General features: G+C 41.0%; 1 long non-coding RNA gene across 1 annotated transcript; it reads right to left on the reverse strand.

Moving 5' to 3' along the window:
• Positions 1-3,265: 3,265 nt before the first annotated feature.
• Positions 3,266-17,733, reverse strand: LOC115522041. The gene is made up of 3 exons (XR_003971236.1): positions 17,709-17,733; positions 15,792-15,917; positions 3,266-3,434 (listed from the first exon to the last, which is right to left on the reverse strand). It is a non-coding gene; the product is annotated as an uncharacterized LOC115522041 (long non-coding RNA).
• Positions 17,734-19,574: the final 1,841 nt, after the last annotated feature.

Here is a 19,574-nt window from a genome sequence, read left to right on the forward strand (position 1 = left end):
GCTCAACCATGAAGATATTTAAGTGAAAGAAAGGTTCTGTTTAGATGCAGCATCTAATTTCTGTACCCCTTTCTGGAAGCTAGCTCCTTCCTCCCCCTACTCTTCCAAAATATCTCTAGGGAAAGCTAGTTGTTGAATAGGTAAGTTGCCCCAAACTACAGGAGGCGTAGAACAGAAGCCAGGGATCAAAAACTAGGAGCTTGGTCAAAGAATAGAACCCAGTACTATGGGAAAGAGTTGTAAGTCCAGCTCACTCTGTGAATCTAGACAATGTGGTTCCCTCCCATTTGGGAAAGCTTTTAATGGGCTTTTACCTAGTTCTTCACTCTTACCTAGCAGCATCTTAAAAGCACCACTGAACACCTGCCACTGTGTTCCCACTTGGCCTTGAAGGATCACTCCGTGGGCACAGCAATTGTAATTGAAACTGTGGGAACTCAAAAACTTCCTGGTAATTTCAGGTTCTCCCATGACAACGTGACCATTTTAGCCAAACCAAATAACTTCTCAAACGGTACTCCTGCTAACCCCAGACTCTTCAGACTTTAAAGTAGAGAATAAAGACCCCGCAATGCCACTTTACTCCCTCTCAAACGTTTTTTTCTTCCTGAAGTCTGAACCCATGGTCAATTTTTACTCTTTGATTTTACTTTTTCAAAGCAACCTAGAATCAAATTGGTGGTTGATTCTGAAACCAGAAGTCAGACTTCAACAATGATTCAGCATGCAGGGTTATTCGAAGAACTTAACACAAGAAGTATTATGCCAGGTGACTTCTTATCCATTCCCTGATTTATCCTCACAACAACCTGGTTGGGCACAATTTTGCCCCCATGTTGTAGATGACAGATTAAGTACATTGTCCAACCCTACACGAATGAGAAGATGCTATGCAGAATTTGAATCCAGGGTTGTTGGGTTGTTGTTGTTGTTTGTTTGTTTGAATTCCTTTCACTATTTCACAGCAATCTCCCAACTAAAGAAGCAGAGCTCCACAACAATGGGTAGTTTCAGGAAGTAACAAATGCCCATAGGGGCAGTAAGACATGAAAGGGCAGAAGACGTGTGAATCAGTGCGCTTTAAATAAAAAAAAAAATTAGTGGTGAGTAACGGGAGAGGGGTCTGGACAGGAAGTCAGGGCCAGATCATTGAAAGCCATATTAAGGCACTTGGGCACTAGGCAATGCAGAATGTTTGAATAGCTTTAAGTAATTAATTCATCATTCTTTCAACAAATATTTTATGCAGTACCAACTATGTGTTAAGCCCTGGGGACAAAACTGTAAACAGAACAGATGTTTCCTGTCCTCACTGGACCCACAGTCCAACAGGGTCATTTCCATATAGAGTAGAAAGTGCTCTGATAGGGGATGAGTAAGGTGCTAAGGAAATATTAGAAGGACCAATGAAGGGAAGCCTGCCCAGGGTAAATGGTGCCTAAGTCAAGGTTTGATGGAGCGGGAGTATGGGGAAAAGGCAGTCAAGCAGATCCACAGAGTCAGTGGAAAAAGCGTGAGCAAGGCTAGAGGTGAGAGACCGGATGGCACACTAGGATAACTGAAAGACTGTAGAGGGGCTGATGAGCATGGCTAGAGATGAGTCTGGAAGGGTTGGACATGAGGCTGGGAGGGTCAAGATCAAGAAGCCAGGCAATGTTGCGAGTGCTTTCTGTTTTAGACCACTTTGAGTGTGGTGGCAGCTGGATGCATAAAGTCCTTAGACATAAATTCAAGGCTCTATCTTTAAAACACCACGAAAATGTGGTTCAAATGTGCATGGGACCTCAGAAAGCAAATGTGCACCTCTCCCAATCAGGATGCCTTCAGGGGCAAGCAATAGAAACTCAAACTGGCTTAAATAATAAGGAAATGATATAGTATATGAAAGGAAGCCCAGAGACAGGGAAAGCACAGCACAGAGGCTGAATGATATAATCAAGCATTTTGGTTTTTTCCGTCTCTCCATTCAGCCATCCTCAACACTGACTTCATTCTAAACCTGCTCTGCCTTGCGATTGTAAAATGGATGCCATTAGCAATGGGGGGCTCTGTGCTTCTGCCATCATCTATCCAGAAAGAGAGGGAAAACCCACTTCCTCGAGCATGGAACCTAAGTCCTTTCACTTAGCTGATTATACTCAGAAGTCACTCCTGAATCACCGGCCATGGGGAGAATGCCATGCGTTTATTAATTTAGATTAATCAAGATCTACCGTTGAAACTGAAAATGGTGTCAACTTTCCCTGGGTTTCATGGTGGTGGAGAATATGGATGCTAGAAAAGAATCACATGTGAGGAAGAATCTGGGGAATGGGTGCAGAGTCCACTGCCCTCCACCATGACAAACTGGGCACCTTTGCTTTTGAACAAGTGACCACAGCTCAGATACCCTGTCTGCTGGAGCAGACAAGCCTCAGGTCAGTCCCTCATCGGTTATCCATCCGGCAACAACAACAACCAAGTGGTCACTCTGATCACCCAACTTGGTAAGTTTAATTATATGGACGTCATTGTGTGTCTAAACAGTCCACACACCGGACATAAGCAATCCTAGATACAACAGAAGTTTATGAAACTAGTCTTCATACTCACATAAATAACAAAAAGATACTGTCTCAGCCAAGATCTTTTCTCTTTTTTCCTTCACAGAATAACGTTGAGGATCAATTTCTCCAGCTTAACATCACCAGCCTTGGCAGCAGCTCATATTTGGAATATAAATGATGTCATCTGGTTGGCCTTTTCCCATCACAAACAGTAAATCTCCGAATCTGGAGCGATCTTTTATTTGGTTACACATATTGTACAGCATCAAGGGGTTAGAACACATGTGCTGGAGATTATTAAAATCATCTGGAGGAGGATGGCTTAGTATTGGAAAGCCCAGAACTTACGACCCTTTCACGCCTGGAATCTCCATCAACTCTACTTTTGCTCCTGCCTTTTCAAAGCAACAATTATGGCCGATTGGCTCGTAATCCTTTGTGGACTGAAGTGTTTCTGGTGCACCATGTTTCTTCTCCAGAATAAGATATTCCTAACATAGTGAATGTAGAACACAGAGGCCAGGATGAGGAGTCAGGAAGCCAGCCTCAGCTCAGCAATGTTTACATGCTCTTTGCGTATTTCTCATCTATAAAATGGAGATGATAATAACCAGCCTCATAGGACTGTTTGAGAGGAATAGTAAAAAAATTACGAGATCTTCGTTCATCACTTTATAATTTGCTAAAATCTTTCACATTAGCATTAGACTTACCTTGTACAGGGAAGCCACTCAAATGCTTGTCGGATGACATGGAGGTTGGTGGTAATATGGCTTGATGGATTCTGAGTCAAATTGGCTCACATTTCTGAACGTGGTTTTCCTCGTTACATGCATTCAATAATGCATTGAATTATAATATGCGTCCAATTTTAGCTTCTTTTTAGGGCTGTTGGAGGAATAAAGGAAATAATACACATGAAGCATCATTGGGTCAGGCACATCATCATGGTCAAGAAATAGAGGCTCCCTTTTCTCCACTACCTTCCTCTTCCAGAGTCTCATGAACCGGTAATAATACTGACATCCCACAGAACTGGTAATAATACTGACATTCTAGCTATGGAAGGACACAGCCCTGAAGGAGACAGAGCAGCAAGTCCAGGCTCTGGTCTTAGCTTTCCAACTTCCTCGTTGTGTGAACTTCAGTTGTGTAAATTTTCTCAGAGTCTCTGTTCCCTCGTCTGAAAATGGAAGGAGCTGGTCTAGATCTGTAGTTCTCACATTCTGAAATCCAGAGATCAAACAACCACACAAAACACCCACAGACCAGGAGCCTAACATAGCACGGTCAACTCTGTTATTTGATGAATAGGCATTTTTCAGGTTAACAGCTACTTACCATTACAATCATCTCAGACAAAAGGGTAAAGGACACCAGAAGAGAAGGAAGAGAAAGACATCAGAACACAAGACATCACTTTAAATGGGATGAGTTAATTTTAGGAAAAGAATGCTGCATTATCCTATTTTCCATATTTTTTTCTTATCATTCCACAGACTGGTGAAAATTTGTCAGGACCAACATGGGTCTTCAGAGTCGTGTATGGAAGCCAGAAGATTGTACGACCTGGAAGGTTTCCTCTACTAGGAAACCTCTGTGATTCTATCATGATTCCATCATGGCGAGAGGTGATGGTGCTAAAACAACAATTTATTTAGGGAAAATTAATAAAACAGTGAGTCAGTCCAGAGAAGAAATCAATCCAATAACTGATTTTGCTGAACTGAACGTTTCTGGGCCTAAATAGGGAATTTAATTTATTCAAAACAGTCTAAGATATCATATACATTTTGACACACGCAGGCATGCTCCACAAGTCCTCAAGACACTTCCTTGTCCCTCATGTTAATCCTTCTGATTCAGCCTTCACTCTTCACTGACTGTAAAATGACCATTATCACACTTACAGTTACATCAAAATGTGAGAGAGATGTGAGCAGACCAAATCCATCCAAAATATTCCTAACGCAGGCACCACATGTTCACCCTGAGGTCAGCTTGTCGAACACCTGCCATTCTCTAATCTCAAGCCAGAAAAATGATCTTTGAGCTCCACTGTGGTGCTTTCAAAGTCCCCGCGTGAACACCACATATTTTCTTACTAAGATTCTAAATAGAGACTCCCTGATTCAGAGTTAGCACTCATTTTTAATGAGGTTGGTTATCTGGTTTTGACTAAATTGGAAATAGACAAGCAGAATAGAGGTAGGAGAAGCTATTAAGACAGGTCAGTGGTTGAGGCTATGCGTCCACTCCCAGAAGGAAAAAAAATCCAAAACAAACACACAGAACGGTAGTGCTACTTAGAACAACAGCAGGTGTTTATAACTTTGATTTTAAGTCATCAAGAAAACTCTAATCTGCATTCTATAATCTTTTAAAAGAGGTGAATGGTTATAGATTTTAACCAAACTGGTTGGAATAGATGCTCAAAGGGGCACATCTCAGCTATCAAGAAATTCACCCAAAGTAGGTAGATGCTAATTCTCCTATGATCCGACATAAATGAAGTAGAACAGTAATAGGAACAACTGGCTGTCTTGGTGTAGTTTGCCTCTTATGAATTTCTCTTTATATCCCTTTTTACATTTAATATTCATATCAACCTTGTGAGGGACAAATTACTATTATCCATTCATCTCTCCAAATGAGGAGACTGAAACTCAGCATGGTTTAGTAGCTTGCCCAGGATAGGAGAGTTAGTAAGGGGCAGGGCACACAAACCCAAGGCTTCTGACTTTAACCCCAATGTTTTTCCCACTCTCTGCTCCTCTCTCATCCTTATAAATAGCTATAAGACTAAGAGGTTCAAAGGAACTTCCTTCTGGTTCTCAGGACCATTATAAATGCCACTTGCCCTGGGAAGGAAAATAAAGTCCATGCTCTTTGCTGGCCTATGTGCTAAGTCATTGGCGCCCAGAAATAACCTCCTGGAGACTACGGGCCTTGTATTTACCACAAAGCAGTGGGTAAATAACTAGTTGGTGTTTTAGTGTTTTGTGGTCACTTAATCTGTTGTGTTCCTTCCCAAGACTCTGAAGGTTTCCTTTTTCAGTTAATTTTTATTTACGTTTCTGAGGTCTGCGTTGTTTGGGGTTTGGTTCATTGGATGTTTTTCTTGGAGTGTGCTGCCATTGGCTTCAGGAGGTTTCTGCTCTGCTATTTCATGGAATTTTCCCCGAGTGTGGATTGCTATGTATTTCTTCAGGGCAGTGAGCCAGGGCAGCGTTGGTATGCAATCTGTTCCTCTGGCCAAAGGACTTCTTGTCACCCATCCACATGGCTTGATTGTATTTCTCCACTGATAATTTCCCTCTTGTATGTTAATGTGCAGCAACCTTGGAGTTCAGCCATCTTGTATGTTGTATGTTATTGGCTCTGGATAAGACGAGCTCCGTTGCTTCTGATAGAGGTTGTGTCAACTGATTCTACTAGTTTGTTCTATCAGCCCAGGGTTGGGGAAGGAGATACACAGCAAATATTATGGGAGGAGTGGAGAAGGCTCATAGGGTTAATGTTACAGACTAAGCGAGTGTGTGATTGAAAACGTCCAGCTCTCCACACAGCTCTATGCCACAGTAGGAGACAGAGCCAGGAATGCCAGGTGCCTCTCAAGCACCACACGCTCCCATGACCCTCAGCAAGCCTTTCTTCCTCTGTCTTTGACAAGACCATAAATGATGTGCCAGAGAAAAATAAGAATTTGTTCCATATCAGAAAGTTTTGTTCTTTAGATGTTTTCTTTGTGGGTAGAAAAAAAAAAAAAAGAAAGGTCAAGTAGTGTTTGGTCATTAAAATGGCATGTTTCTCTCAAAGCTTTCAGGATAATTAAGATGCAAAACACACATCGAGGCAGAAAGTTGCCCTGGACAAATCCTTTCTTTGGCTCTTTCATTTATTGTACTTCATTTCATTGTTTGGTTTATGTGTTCTATACTGCTACTCTTGCCACAACGAATTTGGGATAGCTTACAAAAATATGTCAATACAAAATAAAATATTTCTAAATCATTGAAGAGGCAGAGCGAATGGATAATTTTAAAGATGTGCGTACAATTCCTGTTTAGAATTTCTTAACAGATACCCTTGTAAAATTGTTGAAAGCTATTCACACAATTGACTCCAAAGGCTTACTGTTTATCACTTAAAATGAGCTGTGGCTCTCTAATCTACAGTGTGAACTGGGTACATTTAAGAATCTGCACCCATTGTATATATAAACCACATCTTCTTTATCCATTCATCAGATGATGGACATTTAGGCTCTTTCCATACAATGGAATACTACTTGGCAATGAGAAAGAATGAAATCCTGCGATTTAAAGCAACGTGGATGGAACTGGAAGGTATTATGTTAACTGAAATAAGTCAGTCAGAGAAAGACACATACCATGTGTTTTCACTCATATGTGGATCTTGAGAAACTTAACAGAAGACCATGGGGGAAGAGAAGGGGGAAAAAAGTTACAAACAGAGGGAGGGAGGCAAATCATAAGAGACTCTTAACTACACAGAACAAACTGAGGGTTGATGGGAGGTGGGGGAGAGGGGAAAGTGGGGGATGGGCATTGAGGAGGGCACTTGTTGGGACGAGCACTGGGTGTTGTATGGAAGCCAATCTGACGATAAATTATATTAAAAAAATAATAAAAATTTTTAAAAAAATTTTAAAGAATCTGTACCCAACTTAATTTTAATTTGGAGGTGGAGGAGACCAACTTCAATCCCCATGCTGACTTAGATGTTCTAGCACACCTCTGAAAGCCAACAGTGTTCTTATTTGCAAGTAGATAAAAGGGGAACTAACATTTACTAGTTCTATAATACATATTAAGCATTGTATAAGTATACTTGGCATTTAATAATTCATTGAGTTCTCCCAACCACTCTGCGAGAGAGGAACTACCTCCATTGGACAGATGACAGAACCAGATAAATAACTTGCCCAAGTTCACCCAACTAGCAGAGACAAAATCAAGATCAATGCAGGAACATTTGACCTCAAAGCCAACATTCTTCTTATTTCGTTAAACTATCTGCCTGAGAGACAAGTAAAAAATTGTGGAATATGCTTCCTCCAAGTTAGTGAGTATTAAGTTCTCAAAGGTAGTCCATTCAAAGGTTGCCCCCAAACTGTAGGTTGAACAGGACATAACTGTAAGTTAAAAGAAAATCAGTGTCTGGTGGTTATGGTCAGCAAAAAGTTATCTGTGGCTACTGGTACTCCTATATAAATGTCCTCCAACCAGCCCAGAAAAAATGTACCCCAAATTCCTCAAAATTAGAAGCCATAACAAAACAGGAAGAGTAAGAAGTTATAGTCTGGATACAGGGGAAGCAAGGAAGCAATCCTACTAATCAGGGACAGAATGAACATTGGTGTTTCTTGGGTTGGCAAAGTCACTTTCAAGAGCTGCAAAGGAGACAAGAAAAATAACCCTGACATTTGTAATAACAGCTGCCACAATGGGTGTCTACTAGGTGCTGGGCGCACTCTATGCTTCATTACTAATCTTCATAATGGGTCTCTCCTTTTTCAAATGAAAAAACAGAGGCTCAGAGAAGTTTCATAGATGGCTATGCAAGTCCACTAATAAGGTTCAGAGCCAAGGTCTCAATCATGAGCTTGGCTAACTCTGAAATCAGTACTCTTTACTGTTTTGCTGCTGCTCCTGTGCTACCCAGGCCAACCTGGGGCGAAGCTAAGGCAAACGGGGCAACACTGATGCCCAAGATCAAATTATGAAGGAACAGCAGCATCTACTTCTGGAGTCTTGTAGGCATCAGAGAGATGTCTGCAACAGCAGTACTCTGGGGAAGACATGACCTCCAGCCCACTGTCAAGACAGGGGAAGAGGCTTGAAAGGAGAGAACTGGGACCTTTGAAATTCTCGTGAAGGAAAGGGTAGGTGCTTCCTAACTCTCTCAATTTAGTGGCTCTTTCATAAGCTGGTGAAACCTGGGAACACAAATAATTTAAAACTATCTATAATATAAAGGAAAGAATTACAATTAAAAGTAAGTCTCTCTTTCCATTAGTCTGCTTTGGCTGCCATAACAAGATACCACAGATCGGGTGGCCTAAACAACAGAAATCTATTTTCTCACAGTCTTGGAAGATAGAAGTCCAATATCAAGGTTCCTGCCAATTCGGTTTCTGGTGAGAGCTCTCCCCCTGGCTTCTAGATAGCCGCCTTCTCATTATGCCCTCACAGAGCCTTTTCTCGGTGCCTGGGCGGAGTGAGAGAGAGTTCTCTGATGTCTCGTCTTAAAAGGACCTTAATCCTATTGGATAAGGATCTTATCTTTATGAGCTCATTTAACCTTCATTTCTTCTTTGGAGGTCCCACTTCTAAATATAGCCACTTTGGGGTTAGGACTTCAACATAAGAACTTTGGGGGTACACAAGCATTCATTCCATAATATTCTTCCACTCCAGACCATTCAGCATGTTCCCATCTCCAAAGGCAATTACTGTTACTGATTTCTGAGTATTCTGCCAAAGACATTCCATGTACACCATGTGTTTATACAGATGAACGGACACTCTATGCTGTGCTCTACATCATCCTTTGGTCTCCTGTAAGTAGAAAGGGGAGACTGTCCCATGTCTGCACATATATCTTTCTGCTTCATTCTTTCTCATGATCGCATAGTATTCCATTTAAATTCCCATAATTAAATGTAATCAATCCCATACTTAAAAATACTAAATTTACACTTAGTCTTTGGCTGTTACAAACAATACTTTAGTAAAACATTCTTGCTCAAATATATTTGTAATTGTGCTACTTTGCACCCACAGGATGAAATCCCAGCTGACATATAGGATCCAGTGGAGCTGGTTGGGGGCTGCACAATTCTCCATGTCATCTCCAGCCACTCACTTCCTCCTGCAGACTGTAGCTTTCCATCAGAGCAAATCAGTAACAGTAGAAATCCCCATGGTCTCCAGAATTATCATACCTCTAAGCCTTTGCAGGTGTTATCCTGTCTGCCCTGCCATACTTGTCTTCTTTGGCAAGCTTCTACTGATTCTACAATCTCTCAAATGTTCCTTCTTCTGCAAAGACTTCACTTCTTTCTCCTACACAGTCTTAGAGACTCTGTCTTCAATGAAACTATTGAGGTTATGTACATCTACATCATTATTACTGTAATTTTGCATGCTTCTCTAAGTTCCCATTGGATAGTGATAAAAATATGGAAAAAATTAGTTCTCATTTTTTATTTCCAATGAGCTCACTGAATCTTCAAAACAACTCTTTGAAGTAGGTATTCTTAATATTCTTACTTTACAGATGAGAAAAATGAGGCATAAAGGTATAACACAACTTGCTCAAAGAGAAAGTAAATGTCAGAGCAGGGACTTGTACCCAAACATGGTGGTTCCAGAATCTATTATATAAAAATCCTCACCAGACATGTCCAACCCCCCCAGTCTCCTCTTAGTCTTATTCCAAGGGGGGGTGGTTCTTGTTGTCTTTTTCTCTCCCAGCCTCCCCATCTCTCCTCCCATTACAACTCCATTTCTTCCTTCCCACAAACTATATTCACTCCCTCCTAATTGGTGAAGATGAATTCAGCCTTCTCCTGGCTCCAGTTTCAAAACCCTCCTCTTACAACCACCAGGGATCAGCACACAAAGGGTCCCTAGCTACCAGAGCCCACACACCATCATAGGGAGTGGAGGATCATGAATAATAATTACAACATTAATAGAACATCGGCATCAGGTGGCGCTCACCAGAAACCAGAATCTGAATTGAAGATTAGCATACAGGACTCTATTCAGGAGACTTAGGATGACACCTGTGGAAGGGAAGGGGAGGGACACAGGGTTGGGCAGAGTGAGAAACTGAGCTCTAATACAGTCCAACAAAGACATCAGCTGACCCCATGAGGAGTACTGGAGCTGAGATGGCCTTTCAGAAATGTACCAAGTTGAGATGAGGTAGCCAGGCTATTGATCAGTCATTGGAAGCAGGCTGCCCGTTAAGAGGTGTTGTGACATTGGGCAAAGCAGTTTTCTTTTTTCACCAAGACTGACACTGAGGGCTGTCTTCAGCAGCACTCCCTGCAGTAACAAGTGTATTCCTGAAGGGGGGTCAGTATGGTACATCAGAGCATCCACTCAATGTCCCATCCTTTAAATGCCTAACATCACACTATTCTAAGCAGTAATTTCATTTTCCAGATGGGATAATCAAGGCTTAGCAGGGTAAAGTTAATTGGTAGAGATCACATAGACAGTAGCAACAGAGCTGGTATAGGAACCCAAGACTGGCTGAGTGCAAAGCCCATGTTCCTTCTCTACATTAAGCTACCTCCCTCAGGCACATTATAAATTGTATGACAGCATGTATGTGGTAATCTTTTGAAGACCAGAAATATACACTCATAGAACTGAACTCCTTCCAGAACTGTGCTCTCCCATCATCCTCCAAACAAGCAATTCCCTCTGAGCCCACACACCCACTTGCTCTCATTTTCCACATGTTTACTTGGATGTAGTCACCAATTACATACTAGGCAGATGTCATCTGGAAAAGAAGCCATGGTCATTATCAAAGAAAAGTGAGAAATGCTTTCAAATTATGCTTGATGTCTAGTCCACATTTGAGGCTAGCTCACCTTTTAAAATAAAAAAATACTAGCAATGTTTCCCAAATGTGGTCTATGGACCCTGGGAATACCCAAGATTCTTTCAGGGGGTCTCTGAGGTAAAAACTATTTTCATAATAATAGAAAGAAGTATTGCTTCTTTTACTGTGTTGACATTTGTGCTGACACTGTGTTGACTGATGGCGAGAAGCCATCGTGAGTAAACAGCTGATGCTTTAGCACGAGTCAAGGCAGTGGCACCAAACTGTATTAATAGTTGTATTCTTTAACACCGTGCACTCACAGTTAAAAGACAAAAATAAAACTCAGTTGCACTCAAACATGCTTTAAGAGGGAGCAATAAAAAATATTTGTATTACTTGTAAGAGAGACTGACAAACTATGGCTATTTAGACATGGGCATATGTCATACATTTTCTTAAAATTGAATAAAAAGAGCCTGCCATTTCCAGAAAAACAACTCATGGCATTTGTTGCCAATGGTTAAACTCAAGCTTTCAAGCAAGAATTTAAATTTTGGAAAATGTGTATCTGCCATTCACGAGCTTGACAACATTCTAATACTCACATTCTGATGAGATTGGTGGTGATAATAAGGAATGTGATTTTTTGTATTGTATAATGAAATGAGTCAACATTCTGAAGATCTGCATAATTCAGTGAATTGATATTTTCCATATGACCAGTGCATGATGTTAAAATGTTATGCGTGGGTAAAAAAAGAAAAAAAATCCACTCAAAGGAAAGGTAGACCAGTGGATTTCAGTGCAGTAGAATGTGAAAAGCTCACTGATATGGTTTCAGATTTCACACTGTAACTAACATTTAAGAAATTATCACTTGTCAAGTTTTGGTGTAGTATCAAAGAAGAACATCCACAATTGTCTGATAAGATTATTAAAATGACTCCTATACTTTACCTATCTGTGTGAGACCGGGTTCTCTGCACAGACTTTGACAAAACATTACACTGCACAGAATCTGACTTCAGAGCAGATGTGAGAATCCAGTCTTCTATTAAATAAGATATTAATGAAAAAAAGTTAGAAAGGGGAGAGCCAAACCATAAGAGGCTCTTAAAAACTGAGAATAAACTGAGGGTGGATGGGGAGTGGGAGGGAAGGGAGGGTGGGTGATGGGCATTGAGGAGGGCACCTGTTGGGATGAGCACTGGCTGTTGTATGGAAACCAATCTGACAATAAATTTCATATTAAAAAAAGATATTAATGAGATTTGAAAAATATAAAACAATGCCACCCTTTTGACTAATTATTTTTATTTTATAAAATATAATTATTCTTCATTAAAATGCCATTTCTATAAACATGAAATGGAATACTGTCATTTTAAAATAAATTAATAAATCGTCTCATAATTACCCAGTTCTAATTTCTCTTTTTTAGATGTTTATTTTTGAGAGAGAGTGAGTGCACACACAAGCAGGGGTGGGGCAGAGAGGAGGGAGACACAGAATCCGAAGCAGGCTCCAGGTTCTGAGCTGTCAGCAAGGGCTCGAACTCATGAACCACAAGATCATGACTTGAGGGGAAGTCAGACACTTAACTTACTGGGCCTTCCAGGCACCCCACTCAGTTCTAATGTCTAATCTCAATAAATACATCCTATGTAAACAAAAGTTCTTGGGGTTCCTTGACAATTTTCTATAGTGTAATGGGTTCTTGAGACCAAAAATTTTGAGGACCACTACTCTAGGATCACTTAGCCAATACTTAGAGAGCAGAGGTAGGATTTTTTTTTCCCAAGTGAGTTATTAAAATATTGAATGAATAAATGGAGTATTTTTATCTTTTTAAATTTTTTCTCCTCCAGTTTTTATTTAAACTCCAGTTCGTTAACATACAGTGTTACATTAGCTTCAGGTGTATAATATAGTGATTCAACAATTTCGTACAACACCCGGTACTCATCACAACAAGTGCACTCCGTAATCCCCATCTCCTATCATACCCATCCCCACCCACACATCCCCTCCAGGAACCTTCAGCTTTTTCTCTATAGTTAAGAGTTTCCTGGTTTGAGAGATGAGACAGAGAATGCATGTGCATGTGCACACTTGAGTAGCGGAAAGAGAGAGAATCTTAAGCAGGCTCCACACTCTGGGCAGAGCCCAACATGGGGCTTAATCTCACGACCCGGGGATCATGACCTGAGCCAAAATCAAGTGTCCCGCACTCAAATGACTGAGCTACCCAGGCATCCCTGGAATAAGTATTTTTAAGTGAACGAATAAGAAAAGGTTAAACGGATAAAGTATTTTCATAACTATATGAGGGGAGGCAAAATGTTGACTGAGATTGATTGTGTATATAAATCTAGAATACGAAAATATGAAAATGGGAAGACCCCTGGAGGTGAAGAAGCTTAATGTGATTTGTTCATTAGCTACCATATGACAGGCACTTTGTACATTTGCCCGCATAGTCTCACGATGGCTTAAAGAGCCAGGGATCCTCATTCCCTTTTCACACAGGAGGCGTTGATTCAGGAAAGTTACCGACAAAGAGGACACGTGGGGTAGGGGGATCCTACCCCAGATGTATGTGATTCCACAATGTTCCTGTCTGTTTCCCCATACTATGCTACTTCCCACCTGGTATCCAATCCCCGCTCACTCCTTCTTTTTTTTTTTTTTTTTTTATGAAATTTATTGACAAATTGGTTTCCATACAACACCCAGTGCTCATCCCAAAAGGTGCCCTCCTCAATACCCATCACCCACCCTCCCCTCCCTCCCACCCCCCATCAACCCTCAGTTTGTTCTCAGTTTTTAACAGTCTCTTATGCTTTGGCTCTCTCCCACTCTAACCTCTTTTTTTTTTTTTTCCTTCCCCTCCCCCATGGGTTCCTGTTAAGTTTCTCAGGATCCACATAAGAGTGAAACCATATGGTATCTGTCTTTCTCTGTATGGCTTATTTCACTTAGCATTACACTCTCCAGTTCCATCCATGTTGCTACAAAAGGCCATGTTTCATTTTTTCTCATTGCCACATAGTACTCCATTGTGTATATATACCACAATTTCTTTATCCATTCATCAGTTGATGGACATTTAGGCTCTTTCCATAATTTGGCTATTGTTGAGAGTGCTGCTATGAACATTGGGGTACAAGTGCCCCTATGCATCAGTACTCCTGTATCCCTTGGATAAATTCCTAGCAGTGCTATTGCTGGGTCATAGGGTAGGTCTATTTTTAATTTTCTGAGGAACCTCCACACTGCTTTCCAGAGCGGCTGCACCAATTTGCATTCCCACCAACAGTGCAAGAGGGTTCCCGTTTCTCCACATCCTCTCCAGCATCTATAGTCTCCTGATTTGTTCATTTTGGCCACTCTGACTGGCGACTCACTCCTTCTTTTTACAAAAGAGGTAAAGCTCCAAGAAGGCAAGTAAGTAGTAGAGGCCACTGAATGAATCAGTGGCAGAGCCAGATCCAGAAAGCAACTCTTGGGTCCTCTGGCTGGCACTCTTTCCACTGCCCCGTGCAGTGTCAGGCCAAGTTCTTCTGAAGAGGAAGATATTTTGCAGGATGAATTACATGGTCCCCCAGCTCTGAGAACTAAGGGTTCTAAGACAAAACTGAAGGAGAAGTATGTGCTGGAAAACGAAGTTTGAACACACAAAGTGTGAGGTGAGGTGGCTGGGTCTTTTACAGCAGCTGAAAGGAAACTAAAAGAAAGGAAAAAGGCAGAAGTAAAATTTTTAGGCAGATGAAACCCTCTTGCTCTTTCTCTGGCTTATAACTTCATGAAACACGTGTTTATAAAGCACCTCCATGAGCTGGGCATTATGTTAGGTGGAACATATGCTGGATGCTGGAGTTTGGGCCATGAGTCACAGATAATCCCATGGCTGGGGGTCTTGCAGTCTTATGGGGAACACCAATGGGAACAGTTCCGATATACTGGGAGCGATCAAGGTTTTGACAGGGAAAACGCTAGGTGTATGGGATATGGAAGAGAAACATGATCTTGCCCAGGCCTGATAACATGGCACCTGCTCCAAGTCTTAAAGGACTCAGAATTGCCTAGGAAGAAGGCACAAGGGATGTAATGCGTGTCACACACCCAGAGCGTGACATCTTGGAGAACTGGAAGTATTTCATTCTTCAGAAGGGGAATGGCCTCTTTCACATCTTGTAACAGCCACTCCCACCCTCCCCTCCATACTCGGTCATACTGAAATACCTTCAGTTCAGGTTTAGACATTTAAAATAACCACGGATCCATCACGACTCCCTTCTTGGACTTCTGGAGGTCTAGGGATCCCAGGATGAGGATCAGTGGGCCAGATACTGCGAGATTTTTCTGAGTTTGCACAAGGGAGATATCACTCCCTCCCCATACATGTCATGCAAAGCTTTTCACCCATGCCTGGCCCATAGTAGGAGGCCCATAAATATTGAATGAAGAAGTAAGAGTCTTTTTCACTTCTGCTTTTTTTCTTCTATTCTTTTTATTTCAGCTGCTGTCGAAAAATCAGTCACCCCACTCTATGCGTGCTGAAACTTCCTTCCGCCAAACAGACTTCTCTCGTCATTTGTCCCCGGATCCTCAGTTCTCAAGCTGGGGTGGGAGGGGATGCACATAACTTACCTGCAAATTGGCTTCCCCTCCAGGGCATCTTGGTTCTTGGTGGATCATATTTTTACAACTCGACCTGATCACACCAGCAATTTCTTGAGGACAGGAAACTTGGCCTTTTCATCTCTGAATTTCCACCTAAGACCAAAGAACATTTGTTTACTGAAAAAAAGAAAAAAAGAAGTAAAGGTTTTTGTCCTAATGAAGCCTTCTCGTTCTTTCTCTGCTGTAACTGCTACCCAGACGCTCCACTAAAACTGCAGTGACATCTTTTCTTTCCCACATGGACAAGTTTGTCATGATTCCTGTGTTTATATTTCCCAACCCACTCTGATTCAGGGGGAAAAATAAAGAGGACTCCACAGGAAAGCACAAAACCCGAGCACAACAAACTGGGTGTGGGGAGATGCTGAGCATCTGAGTCAGCTCCCAGAGGCAAGCAGATGCTGGATCCCTTTCACCAAAGTCTTCCTCAATTTCCTTTCTTCCCTACTCCAGCCAGCATACATCCTGAGCTGCAGCAGCTGATGGAAACCGGGCATAGAAACCCACGGAAAAGTCCAGAGAGACAAGAGGAATCTCGAGCCAGGTCTTTCCAAAATCCAAAATGAAGGTGACTATGAAGGTCCTTCCAGCTGCCGCTAAAATGGAAAATTACAACCATTTCCTCCAACGTCTGGTTAAGTCTCTCCTGAAATCTTGCTTCATCAATAACCTCCTGTTTAAGGTACAACCTTTCCCTTCCTCCTGTGGCACAGAACCCTCATCAGTCTTATGCACCCAAAAGAAATCACATTTTTTTTTTGAAGACGAGGACCAACAAAAAAATAATGAAAAATTAAATCCTGTTCCTGAATCTTCCTTTGTCTTTTATCTATTTTTCTTTCTTTTCTTTCTTTCTTTCATCTAATTTTCTCAAGAATTTTTCTTTCTTTCTCTGGCTCCATTTTCTCATCCCTCATTCATTTTTTTAAATTTATTTTCTTAAATTCAAGTTAGTGAACATACAGTGTAGTATTGGTTTCAGGAGTAGAATTTAGTGATTCATCACTTACATATAATACTCAATGCTCATTCCAACAAGTGCCCTCCTTAATGACCATTACCCATTTAACCCATCCCTCCACCCACTTCCTCTCCAGCAACCCTCACTTTGTTCTGGATTTAAGAGTATCTTATGGTTTGCCTCCCTCTCTGTTTTTATTTTATTTTTCCTTCCCTTCCCTGATGTTCATCTGTTGTGTTTCTTAAATTCCACATATGAGTGAAATCATATGATATTTGTCTTTCTCTGCCTGACTTATTTTGCTTAGCATAATACACTCTAACTCCATCCACTTTGTTGCAAATGACAAGATTTCATATTTTTTTGATTGCCAAGTAGTATTCCATTGTATATTATACCGCACCTTCTTAATCTACTCATCAGTTGATGGACATTTGGACCCTTCCCATAATTTGGTTATTGTTGATGGCACTGCTATAAACACTGGGGTGCATGTGCCCCTTCAAATCAGCATTTTTGTATCCTTTGGATAAATACCTAGTAGTGTAATTGCTGGGCTGTAGGGTAGTTCTAGTTTTAATTTTTTGAGGAAACTCCACACTGTTTTCCAAAGTGGTTGCACCAGTTAGCATCCCCATCAACAGTGCAAGAGGCTCCCCTTTCTCCCCATTCTCCCCAACTCTGTTTCCTGAGTTGTTGATTTTAGCCATTCTGACAGGTGTGACATTATATCTCATTGTGGTTTTGATTTGTATTTCTCTGATGATGAGTGATATTGAGCAGCTTAGCATGTGTCTGTTAGACATATGGATACCTTCTTTGGAAATGTGTCTATTCATGTCTTCTGGCCATTTCGTCACTGGATTATTTGGGCTTTTTGGGTGTTGAGTTTGATACATTCTTTATAGATTTTGGATACTAACCCTTTATCCAATATGTCATCTTCTCCCATCCCATTGGTTGCCTTTTGGTTTTGTTGATTATTTCCATCACTGTGCAGAAGGTTTTATCTTGATGAGGTCCCAATAGTCATTTTTGCTTTTGTTTCCCCTGCCTTCGAAGAGACATGTCATGCAAGAAGTTACTGCGGTCAAGGTCAAAGACGTTGTTGCCTATTTTCTCCTCTAGGATTTTGATGGTTTCCTGTCTCACATTTAGGTCTTTCATCTATTTTGAAATTATTTTTGTGTTCCTATCCACTTTTAAATCCACTGCAAGCTGGCCCTTCTTTTTCTCTCTTGAACACCAGTTCCACTGTGCATATTCCTGCCTTTATCTTATTTGACATCTTGGCAGCATTTGACCTTCTTGGCCATTCCTTTCTTTTCACTGTCCTACTTGGGCTTGGACTTGTAAAGTACTATTCTTCCTTTTGTTTTTTCTTTTTTTTAAAAAAATTGTTTTTAATGTTTTTATTTTATTTTTGAGACAGAGACAGAGTGCAAGTGGGGAAGGGGCAAAGAGCGAGGGAGACCCAGAATCTGAAGCAGGCTCGAGGCTCTGAGCTGTCAGCACAGAGCCTGACGCAGGGCTCAAATCCATGAACCACGAGATCATGACCTGAGCCGAAGTTGGAAGCTTAACCGACTGAGCCACCCAGGCACCTCTTGTTTTGTTTTTCTATCTCTTTGGCCACTTTTTCTCAGAGCTTCTCACTGTTTCCCTTGTTCTTCTCTTAAATATTGGTGTTCCCTCTATTTCATCCACTTCATTCTTGTTCAGTTTATTCCTTTCTCACTCCTCACTTAAGGATATTTTTGAGTATTTTCTTTGTATCAAGCATTGTTCTAGGTAACCAGAAATTTGTAGACAATTCTGTCCCATGGAGCTTAGAGCATAGAGGGGGAGACACAGGATTTTCTACTCTGCACACTGTTACTAAAATATTTCATCCTCATTCATCATTTCAACTACTACCAAAATGCTCTTAACTTTATAACCTATGGTTTCTATTCTGAACTTGATTCTATATTCCAGACACACAGCTCTACTTCAAACTCCTTTAGGGGCGCCTGGGTGGCTCAGCTGGTTGGGCATCCAACTCTTGATTTCGGCTCACGTCATGATCTCACAGTTCATGAGTTCAAGCCCCACATTGAGCTCTGCATTGACCGTGTGAAGCCTGCTTGGGATTCTCTCTCTGTCTCTGCCCCTCCCCTGCTTGTGCTCTTTCTTTTTCTCTCAAAATAAATAAATAAACTTAAAAAAATAAATTAAATTAAAAAATACTTACCAAACTATACAAGACAGAATCTCCATCTCTTACAGGAACTTAATTCTGCTTATTTAAACTAAATTTCTTTTCCCCAACTTTTATTTCCTGTGTCTTGTGCGAATGGCATCATCACCAAACCAGCCATTTAAGTCCTAACCACAGGAGACACTTAAAAGTCTTCCTTTCTTGCAAAGTGGGTGGAGGAGAGTAGAAGGTACTGGCTTCCAGTTATGGAATGAAAACGTCACGGGGAAGAAGGGTATAACAAAGGGAATATAGTCAATGGGATTACAGTAGTGTTATATGATGACTGAGGGAAGCCACACTTGTAGTGAGCGCAGTGTAACATATAAAGTTGTGGAATCACTATGTTGTACACCGAAAACTAATGTAACATTGTGTGTCAGGTACAGCTCAATATAAATAAAATAATTAATTAATTAATTAATCAATTGCTGTTTTTCACTTATCTTTCATCCAATCTGTTCCCAAGTCATAAGGGTATCATCTCCTAAGTATCTCTTACGTCTCTATGTCTCGTTTACAAAAACCTTGTAAACACTCTAATCAGGTC

Source organism: Lynx canadensis, chromosome C1 (assembly GCF_007474595.2).
Source record: "Lynx canadensis isolate LIC74 chromosome C1, mLynCan4.pri.v2, whole genome shotgun sequence".
NCBI classification, from domain to species: domain Eukaryota; kingdom Metazoa; phylum Chordata; class Mammalia; order Carnivora; family Felidae; genus Lynx; species Lynx canadensis.